A 10,238-nucleotide genomic window follows, 5' to 3' on the forward strand; every position below is an offset into this window, starting at 1 on the left:
CTTTCTCCTTTCATATGGGCAGAATCGGCATAATGGAAGTTTTTGTTTGTTTAAAAGTGAAGGGGATGTTACAATTTGCATGAGTGTTTTCTGTTCTTAAGAATGATCACATGTATTGTTTCATCGCATAATAGGGGGTTAATACGATTTTGTCTAGAAATCACGTTTTCAAAATTATAATTACCCCCTCCCCCATCCTCACCGCAATTTCTTAATTTGTAACCTTTTTTTTCTTTTTTATCTATGTAGAAAAATACAGAGATAACGAATCTAGGAAATACATGTATCTTTTATAGTTTAATTTTTCTTAAAGAAACACTCAATACACCTTCCCCTACCTCACCCACCCATCACCTACTTGCTTTCACTTTTGTCTGATATTTACCGCATGCATAGAATTCTGCTGAAATAGCAAACTTAAAAGATACTAGACCACCACCAGAAAACCTGACACGCTAGAAATAACAGGTAAACTTCCTCGCTTTCAAAAAAGTTTAAAGTGAGACATTGGAAGTGTGTAGTTTTTTGAAAGTGGTGAGGTGAGGGATAAAATTCTTTAAGATTCGTACTCTCTGTTTTTCTCCATAGATTACCAAGAAAGTATATTTGAAAAAAGTAAAAAATGAATTTGGTTTGGAGAAGGAGATAATTAAAATATTGAGCACGTGTTTTGTGGAGTGAAATGCTAATGTCCAGTATCGCAAGTATAGGAGTTGGAAGAAATTTAGGAAAGAAATAAGCCTATGGAGCGGAAATGTCACCTCGGACATGCTAGAGAGAAGAGATAAAGGACAAGATTTCTGGTAAAATTTTCTTTTAAGTTTATATCGAAGATCAGGATTTTAAATACGCTCATAACATTACAAAAAAGTAAAAGATCATTTTAATTGGATGTGATCTTTAAATTTGCTCTGAAATAAATAACATAATTCACTCAGTAATTCTTACACTCTGTAAGAAATAACATAGTTCGGACGGAAGTTTTACCTAGAGTGTTTGTATGTGCGTGTGTGGGCATGTGTGTATGTGTGTGGAAGAAAATTATTTTATGGCATTCTTTCGTTTGAAGAAGCAAAGTTGGCAACACGACATATAAGGGATCATAGGATGGTTCGATAATTCCTGTAAAATTCTTTTATTTATTTATGCTTTGAAAAGAGCAGAAATTGAAAGAGAGGTTAAAGTGATAAAAACGACATTTGCTTAGAAATCAGAGAAGAAAGTAAAAGAGAGGAGAAAGTGAATGATGTACATGCTATGAAATAGACGTGTGTGTGTGAGAGAGAGAGAGAGAGAGAATAGAGACGAAGTGCGCGAGAGAGGGTGTCAAGATCACGCCAGCCATCTACGAACTCTGCTACGTCCGTAGCAGAGCTCACAAAGGCTATTGACTCCCGGGAAAAGACGGCATCCCCTCAGACATCATCAAAGCCGGCAAAAACACCGCCCTGCTTCAGCACCTTCATGAGCTTCTGTGTCAATGCTGGGAAGAGGGTATCATCCCTCAGGATATGTGCGATGCTAACATCATTACGCTTTACAAAAACAAAGGTGAGTTAGTGATTGCAACAATTACCGTGGAATATCTCTTCTCAGCACTGTTGGAAAGGCCCTTTGCCCGCGTAACCCTGTCCAGGCTACAACTGCTTACTTCTCGAATTTATCCAGAATCGCAGTGTGGCTTTAGAAGAATCAGATCAACTATTGACATTATATCTCCATAAGCCAACTTCAGGAGAAGTCCAGAGAGCAAAAAATGCCGTTATAAGCGGACTTCATTGATCTGACTAAGACCTTTGACTTGGTCAGTAGAAAAGGCGTCTTCATCCTGCTTCAGAAAACCGTATGTCCACCAAAGCTGCTGAGGATCATTGAATCTTTCCATGATGATATGCAAGGAACCATACAGCACAATGGTTCAAAATCAGCCGCCTTCTAAATAAAGAAGGGGGTAAAACAAGGCTGTGTTTTGACGTTATTTGGCATTTTATCGCTGCTGCTATCACATGACTTTGAGACATCAGATGATGGAGCGTTTCTGCACAATATAAGTGGTGGGAAACCGTTCAATCTGTCGCATCTGCGTGCCAAGACCAAAATCAGAAGCGTCTTGATCAAGGAGATGCTCTTCGCTGATGATGCTGTTCTGGTATCACACTCAGAATAAGCCTTGTAAAGGTTCATCAAATGCTTTGAGCAGGAATTTAGAGACTTTGGCTTAGATATCAGCCTCAAGAACACTAACATCATGAGTCAGGTTACATCGGGCATCCCAAACATACATATTGGAAACCATAGACTACAGGAGGGGGAGAAGTTTACTTGTCTTGACACTACCGTCACCTACAACCTATCCCTTGATGCCGAGCTCAATATACGCATTGGCAAGCCAGCTGCTGGGATGGTCCAAATCTCCAAACGGGCATGGGACAACAACAAGCTGATCAAGAGTTAACAAATGAAGACTTACCAGGCATGCGTACTTAGCACTCTATTGTATGGCAGTGAAACCTGGACGCCATACACACGCCAGGAGCGTCGTCTAAGTATATTTCACCTGCGCTGCCTCCGCAAAATACTTGGCATCAAATGGCAGAATCTTGTCCCAAGGGACATGAAAGCCTGTGACATCAGTATTAGCAACTGGGGAGCGGTTGCCAGCAACCGTGGAGATTGGCGACACACCACAGAAGAGGGAAAACAAAGGCGTGACAGAGAGAGGAGAAATGGAAAGGCAACGTTTTCGCTACATCTGCGTCACCTACCAGAGGGAGTGTTTGTCCGGGATAGGATTACACAGCTACAGCAGCAGATGTAAATGATATGAAATGTAAAAACCAGACTGGATTATTTCATGCGCAAGTGTCAATAGCCAGCTGGATTGGATGTCTAAATGGGGCTAACGTTGAGGGTTAGCCACATTTAGGTGGCAAATATACTTAACGATGTATAATATATATATATGTGTATATATATATATATATATATATATATATATATATATATATAATATATATATATATATATATATATATATTGTTATATTTCGGAATGGTCATATTGCCAGTTTAGCCAATAAAAACACACGCACTATATATTTGGTGTTATTTTAGTTAGTTAGTTAGTTAGTTAATTTGGCTCAAAAGCAAATAGCAAGGCCATGTAGGGAGACGTGGAGTTAAGTACAGGGTGGTGTTCATGTAAAGAGTTCAGGCCACTTGAGGTCCAGGGAGGCTTTGAACAAAGCGGTCGTCGGCATCTTCACCATCTCGTCTGGCAGCTTGTTCCACGGATCTGCAACCCGGACGGAGAAAGCTCCTCTCCTTCGATTGAGATGAAATCGTCGCAGGTAGAGCTTTTCGGAATGACCCCGCAGCCGACGCTCTGGAGCAGGAGTGAAGAACAGCTCTTTCGAGAGGTTACACTTTCCGCTTATGATGTTGTGGGCGAGAATGAGATCACTACGGCGGCGGCGTTTTTCAAGAGAATAAAGGTCGAGCGTCCTCAGCCTTTCTTCGTAGGACAGATTTTTGAGACCATGAACCATGCGGGTAGCCAGCTTCTGGACTCTTTCGAGATGCTATATGTCTTTGAGGAGATAAGGAGAAGAGGCTTGAATCCCATACTCCAATATGGGTCTCACCAGCGTGACATAGAGTGGTTGGAATATGGCTGCTGTGAGCATTCCGAATGACCGTCGAATCAAGAACAGAATTCCGCGTGCTTTGTTGGCAGTATGGACGCACTGGGCCGAAGGCGAAAAGGAGGAATCCACCAAGATACCTAGGTCCTTTACCTGATCGGTCCTCTCCAGCAGCAGACGACCCGGCTCGAAATCAAGTTTAGTTGCAGGAGTAGAGCCGACAGGCAGATGACAGCACTTTGACACGTTCAGACATAGGTCCCAATCGTTAGACCACTTCCAAATTTGGTGGAGGCATCGACGAAGATCCTCTATATTACCGCGAGGAGCGACCGGTTTGATATCGTCGGCAAATAGAAGGGTGTGTTGCGTGAGGTCGTCGGGCAAGTCATTTATGAAGACTAAGAACAACAAGGGCCCAAGCACTGAACCTTGAGGCACGCCACTGCTCGCACGTATTTTGCTTCAGTGTTATTTATTTTTTACATTAATCTTAATCTTATTTAGGCCAGAGTTCTTTCGTTACACTCCTCTGACCACATCAGTGGTCCTTTGTTTTCTTCTTACTTATTTGTGTCTCTCCTTACTAACCGTCAGCCATTTTGTATTTCTATTGTATGTCTTCATTTGCGCATGATTATATCTCTATGTGCGTCTATGTTTATTTAGTGTGTTTGTGGGGGGATGCCTGTAATAAAAAATCTTGCACAACAAATATTTAAACGTACTATATATATATATATATATATATATATATTATATATATATATATATATATAGAGAGAGAGAGAGAGGAGAGAGAGAGAGAGAGAGATAGATAGATAGATAGATAGATAGATAGATAGATAGATAGATAGATAGACAGATAGAGACAGAAAGAGGTATACAATAAGGGCAATAAAAATCAATTTATAAACATGGTTCTATGGGTGTGCTCCTATGTGTATGCGTCTGTGTGTGTGTATGTGTGTGAATGTCAACATGTATATATGTTAGTATGTGTATGTGTTAGTATGCATATGTTTGTGCGTGTAATGTGTGTGTGTATGAGGGGCTGGACAGAGAAATATAGTTAAGCTACATAGCTTGATAGACAGATAGATTGATAGAGAGTTATATAGAGATAGATAAATACATACGCACATGCATACCTGGACGCATGCATACATGCATGCATACGTACATACATATATGCATGCATACATACATACATACATACATACATACATACGTACATACATACATGCATACATACAAACATACATACATACATACATACATACATACATACATACATACATACATACATACATACATACATACATACGTACATACATACATACATAAAGACAGACAAAAAAGAAACCGATCGCCGAAAGACCAATCATGAGAGGAAAGTGGTAGAAACAAATGAGTGAGAAATTGTCAACGTTAACGTGAGTTGAACACGAATATAGCAGCAGCCGTAGCTGCAGCAGCAGCAGTAGTAGCAGCAGTAGTAGTAGTAGTAGTAGTAGTAGTAGTAGTAGTAGTAGTAGTAGTAGTAGTAGTAGTAGTAGTAGTAGTAGTAGTAGTAATCTTAACAACAAAACAACGAGTATATAATTGACAGCAACTATAGAAAGAAAAAAATAGCAAAAACAGAACAAGTAGAAAAATCAACAAAAAATTTTCAAATAGAGCAACAACTACAAAAAATAAATCAAAGAATAAAATAAACGAAGTAGAATTGCAAGCAAGCAGACGATCGAAATTGAAGGCTCTCAAATGTGACACCAATATCTATAGACATAGTCGTTGTTTGACAAGTTGACAATAACAGAAAAGGATTCAGTAGGAACATTCTAGCGTTTGAGAGCAACGTCAACATGAAGAGAATAGAAGAACGGGGTAGGGTTGTAAAGGAAAGACTGCCCGACAAGAACAAAAGATGGCCACATTCAGTAGTGTTGCTTCCGTTTACATCGACATTCCTTAGAAACTAACAGCCAGCCAATATCATCTTTATTTCCTGAACATGTCTGTCTCTCATCATCCTTATTTCCTCTCTTTTTACTTTTCCTTTTCCAAGAAATACGTCTTTCTTTAATTTTCTATTTCGTTTTTGCATAGTTTCTTCTTGTGTGAGTGTAGATGTGTGATTATGTCTACAAATATATGTGTGCATGAATGTTGTGGAGTGTGTGTTTTAATGTATACGCATATATATTTGCTTGTATCATTTTATATTCTTTCATGATGCTATATGTGAGATGACAGTCTTCATACACACACACACTAATACTAATATAGGTACGCTCAAGCATACACACTTATAAATATATATACATTCATACAGGTACACACACACATATGTATATGCACATACATACGTGCATGCATACATACATACATACGTACATACATATATGCATACATACATACATACATACGTACATACATATATGCATGCATACATACATACATATATACATACATACATACGTACATACATATATGCATGCATACATACATACATACACATACATACATACATACTACATACATACATACGTACATACATACATACATACATACATATATACATACATACATACGTACATACATACATACATATATACATACATACATACGTACATACATACATACTACATACATACATACATACTACATACATACATACATACATACATACATACATACATACATACATACATACATATATACATACATACATACATATATACATACATACATATATTCATACATATACATATGCATTTGCACGTACATTTCTATGGATATTTTTCGAAATATATAACTAAGAAGGATATGCGGAAATGCAGAAAATTTCAAATCTATGGTTCCTCTGTGGTAAAATACAAACCTTGACGCATAATGAATAGATAGGCAGGCATACTGATACATGCAATTTACAGGAACACATTAGAAAGAAATGATATATACTTTGGAAACACACGAAAATATAATTATCAAATGAAGTAAATATAGATCAATTGATGATGTGGATGATGACGATGCTGATGATGATGATAATGATGATGATGATGATGATGAGGAGGAGGAGGAGGGTGGTGGTGGTGGTGGTGATGGTACTTGAGTGGTATTATATATTATCGACCTATGAAGGTCGGTAATATTTAGTTGTCCTCGGCGATATTTCAATTCCGGCTAAAGAGAGCTGAAAGAAATATATAGTAATAGTAATAATAATAATAATAACAATAATAATAATAATATGACCGAGAAACACTAATATGACCCAGTTTAGCATCGGGGAAAAATAACTCTCAAAGACTGGAACATCTACAATACCTCGTGAGTATTTAAAATTCTCTTCAAAATAAGTTAAGAAATTTACAAATTTACATATCTACACTTTTCAAACATACATCCGATCAGCTTTAAAAACTTTAATACCCACAACGGCCTCTGTAAACACCTTTTTTTTTCTTCTCTCTAAAAACATCACGCTTTTCTTTTTGTGGACTTACAAAACCCTAAAACTTTCTATGAAAATCTGACTTTTCTTTGCTTCCTCCCTGAATATTCAAATATAAATGTAAACATATACTTTTTATTGCAAAAACACACCTGTTCTTCTAACTGGACATACAAACATCTCTAGAAAAGTCAATTTCAACCTCCACAATATTACCTTACACGAAATATACAAACACTTTTTATCGCAATAACACAAACGCACATGGAAAAAAATAATGATGCTAAGATTCTCTCTGGTCGAACACAACTTCTCTATTCACAAACAATACAGAACAGCCCTTCCTTAATTTTTCTTAAGGCTAATAGTAGTAAACATTTGAACTTTTTTTGACCGATAGGACCCCACCTAAAAAAAAATATCACTGATGGTGATGGTGATGATGGTGATGATGGTGATGATAATGATAGTAATAGTGCTGATAATCTATCTATCTATCTACACACACACTCAAAGAGTTCAACCAACACAAACCTCACCTCGGCTCTATTGTTAACCAAATATGAAAGTATTATTTGACAGGCAAGAACTCTGGCGTTGAAGACAGTCAGCCAGCCAATCACCAAGCCAACCAACGAGACAGACAGACACTACTGTGATGGTGATAATGATAAAAAACAAAAATAACAATAATAAGATACTGTTGTGACTACACATAAAACAATATCATTGATGATGTTGATGATGATGGTGATGGTGATGATGATGATGATGATGGTAATGGTGGTGATAGTGATAATAATGGTGATGATAATAACAATAATAAGCCGACTACGGCTGCTATAATGGTACGATTATAATTGTAACGGCAATGATGGCCGTCTCCCCACGAGCCAATCAAAGCTCAAAAATGATAACATTATCGTAGCACCAAAATGTTTTTGGAAACTAAAAGGAAAACTAAATCAGCATACCAAATCGCTTGACCTATGGTTAATCTGGAAGCGCGTCCCCCAGGGAAGAGCCAGCCTGGGATCGAAAAGTCATCAACTGGCACAAACTCTTCTCCGAATACGGACATGGATGGTCACTTGAACGGGAAACCCCCCAACTCGAGCCCTCCAAGTTCACCACCACAACCACCACAGAAAGAAAAATGTAAGCGGAACAAATGGACCCGAGAAGAGTATAAAGAAGTAATATACACTTATTACTATGCATTAGGTAGGCCATCTCAAGAGAGACACACCGCAAACTCTTACAGTATATGGAGAACACGGAATCAAGACAGTAGGCCCTATTTGGACGAGAACAAATTAGCAAATGTGAGGAGGGATATCCTTAGAAATAACAGGCTCACAGACAGTGAAATAAACGCGATCAAGCACGAAACGGAAAATGACATAAATATAAGACACAAAGGAAATGAAGAATCAGATGAACAGTATAGCCCGACACGAGGCTTAATTGAAAGACTGCCATCTGACTAAAGTACGCAAAGGCCTGAAGATACAAGAAATTCTATTGTACCTGTTAAAGATAGCCAGGAAAACGATAAAACAACAGTAACTGAAGATCTCGCATTTGCTGAAGAACAGAGAGTCTATGGCAGAAATTAGGCAGAAAATCCTGAATACGCTTGAAGTTGTAAGACATACAAGTATGAATGATAGAGAACCACTTCATAAACTCTCAAATACAAACCATAATAAAAAAACAAATCCAAATTGGCAACTATGTAACAAATGAAATAATACAAGAATTAAAACCTGATTTTACTGAGTTAAATGAAATTATTTACGCTTCTGCTAGGGCAATTGAAACCAGCTGTATGCCCCCGAAAAAACAAAGAAAACCAAACCTGGGAAGAAATCAAACCTGGAGAAGTAAAATTGAAAAAGAGATTGAATTTATGAGAGGGGAAATATCAATATTAAATGAACTAATATGTGGAAATGATGTAAGATCCAGAACAGGAAGAAAGATGAAAAGAAAATTTGGATCCTTACCAAGAGAAGAACTGATATCAATAAAAGAAACGCTGAAACAAAAAGTCCAAACAAAAGCCTAAAGAATACGAAGATTTGAGGAGAGAAACAAGTTTTACAAGCAAAATAAGCTGTTCACATCCAATGCCAAAAAATCCTAGAGAAATAGGGAAGGAGAAAGTAACCGTTAAAGACACCCCTCCCATGGAAGAAGTTCAAAACTTTTGGAAAAGGATTTGGAGTGACAAGAAGACGTACAACATAAATGCAGACTGGATTATACAAACTGAAGGATCCTACCAAAATTTACAACAAGCATGGAAAGACATCGCAATAGCAAACCTAAGAAAAGCACTCACGAAGGCCCATAATTGGAAATCCCCCGGTAAAGATAGGGTGCCGAATTTCTGGCTCGCATCGCTCCCATGCGCACACGGTAAGCTAGTTCAGCTGCTCAATGGAATTACGAGAGACCCAAAGAAAACACCTGAATGGTTAGCAATTGGTATTATTTACCTACTCCCAAAGAATAACGAAACCAACCTTCCAAAAAACTATCGGCCTAAAACCTGCCTATCCATCACGTATAAAATCCTAAGATCTATCCTGGCGGAGAAAACATATGCATTCATGGAGAAGAACGATATTTTCCCCTTTGAACGAAAAGGGTGCCGCCGAGGCTCTTACGGATGCAAAGATCAACTGCTAATTAATCGTATGATCCTCGAGAACTGTCACAACAAGCGCAGAAATCTCAGCGCCGCATGGATTGACTATAAAAAGGCATTCGACAGTATACTGCATCCATGGATCTTGAGATCGTTGGACATCTTCAAAATTTCCCCTGTGATTTCAAACTTCCTGAAGCACAATATGTCGTTGTGGAATACGAATCTCCAATTATACCACTCTAATGGAGTACTTGCCTCAGAAAATATAAACATCAACTGTGGAATTTTTCAAGGTGACTCACTTTCACCTCTAATATTCTGCATAGCCCTAATACCCCTTACAAGTGAATTAAACAGAACAGGGTATGGGTATAAAATTGCCAATAAAAAAATAAGCCATCTATTTTATATGGACGACTTAAAACTCTATGGTAAAGACAATAATGAACTTGAAGACCTATTGCGCACTGTGA

At 37.9% G+C, this 10,238-nt stretch overlaps 1 long non-coding RNA gene across 1 annotated transcript; it reads right to left on the reverse strand.

Annotated features, from left to right (window-relative positions):
- Window positions 1–235: 235 nt before the first annotated feature.
- On the reverse strand, window positions 236–5,999 carry LOC118763503. Its single transcript, XR_004999263.1, has 3 exons — window positions 5,986–5,999; window positions 4,085–4,091; window positions 236–374 (listed from the first exon to the last, which is right to left on the reverse strand). It is a non-coding gene; the product is annotated as an uncharacterized LOC118763503 (long non-coding RNA).
- Window positions 6,000–10,238: the final 4,239 nt, after the last annotated feature.

The sequence above is a fragment of the Octopus sinensis genome, linkage group LG5 (genome assembly GCF_006345805.1).
Source record: "Octopus sinensis linkage group LG5, ASM634580v1, whole genome shotgun sequence".
NCBI classification, from domain to species: domain Eukaryota; kingdom Metazoa; phylum Mollusca; class Cephalopoda; order Octopoda; family Octopodidae; genus Octopus; species Octopus sinensis.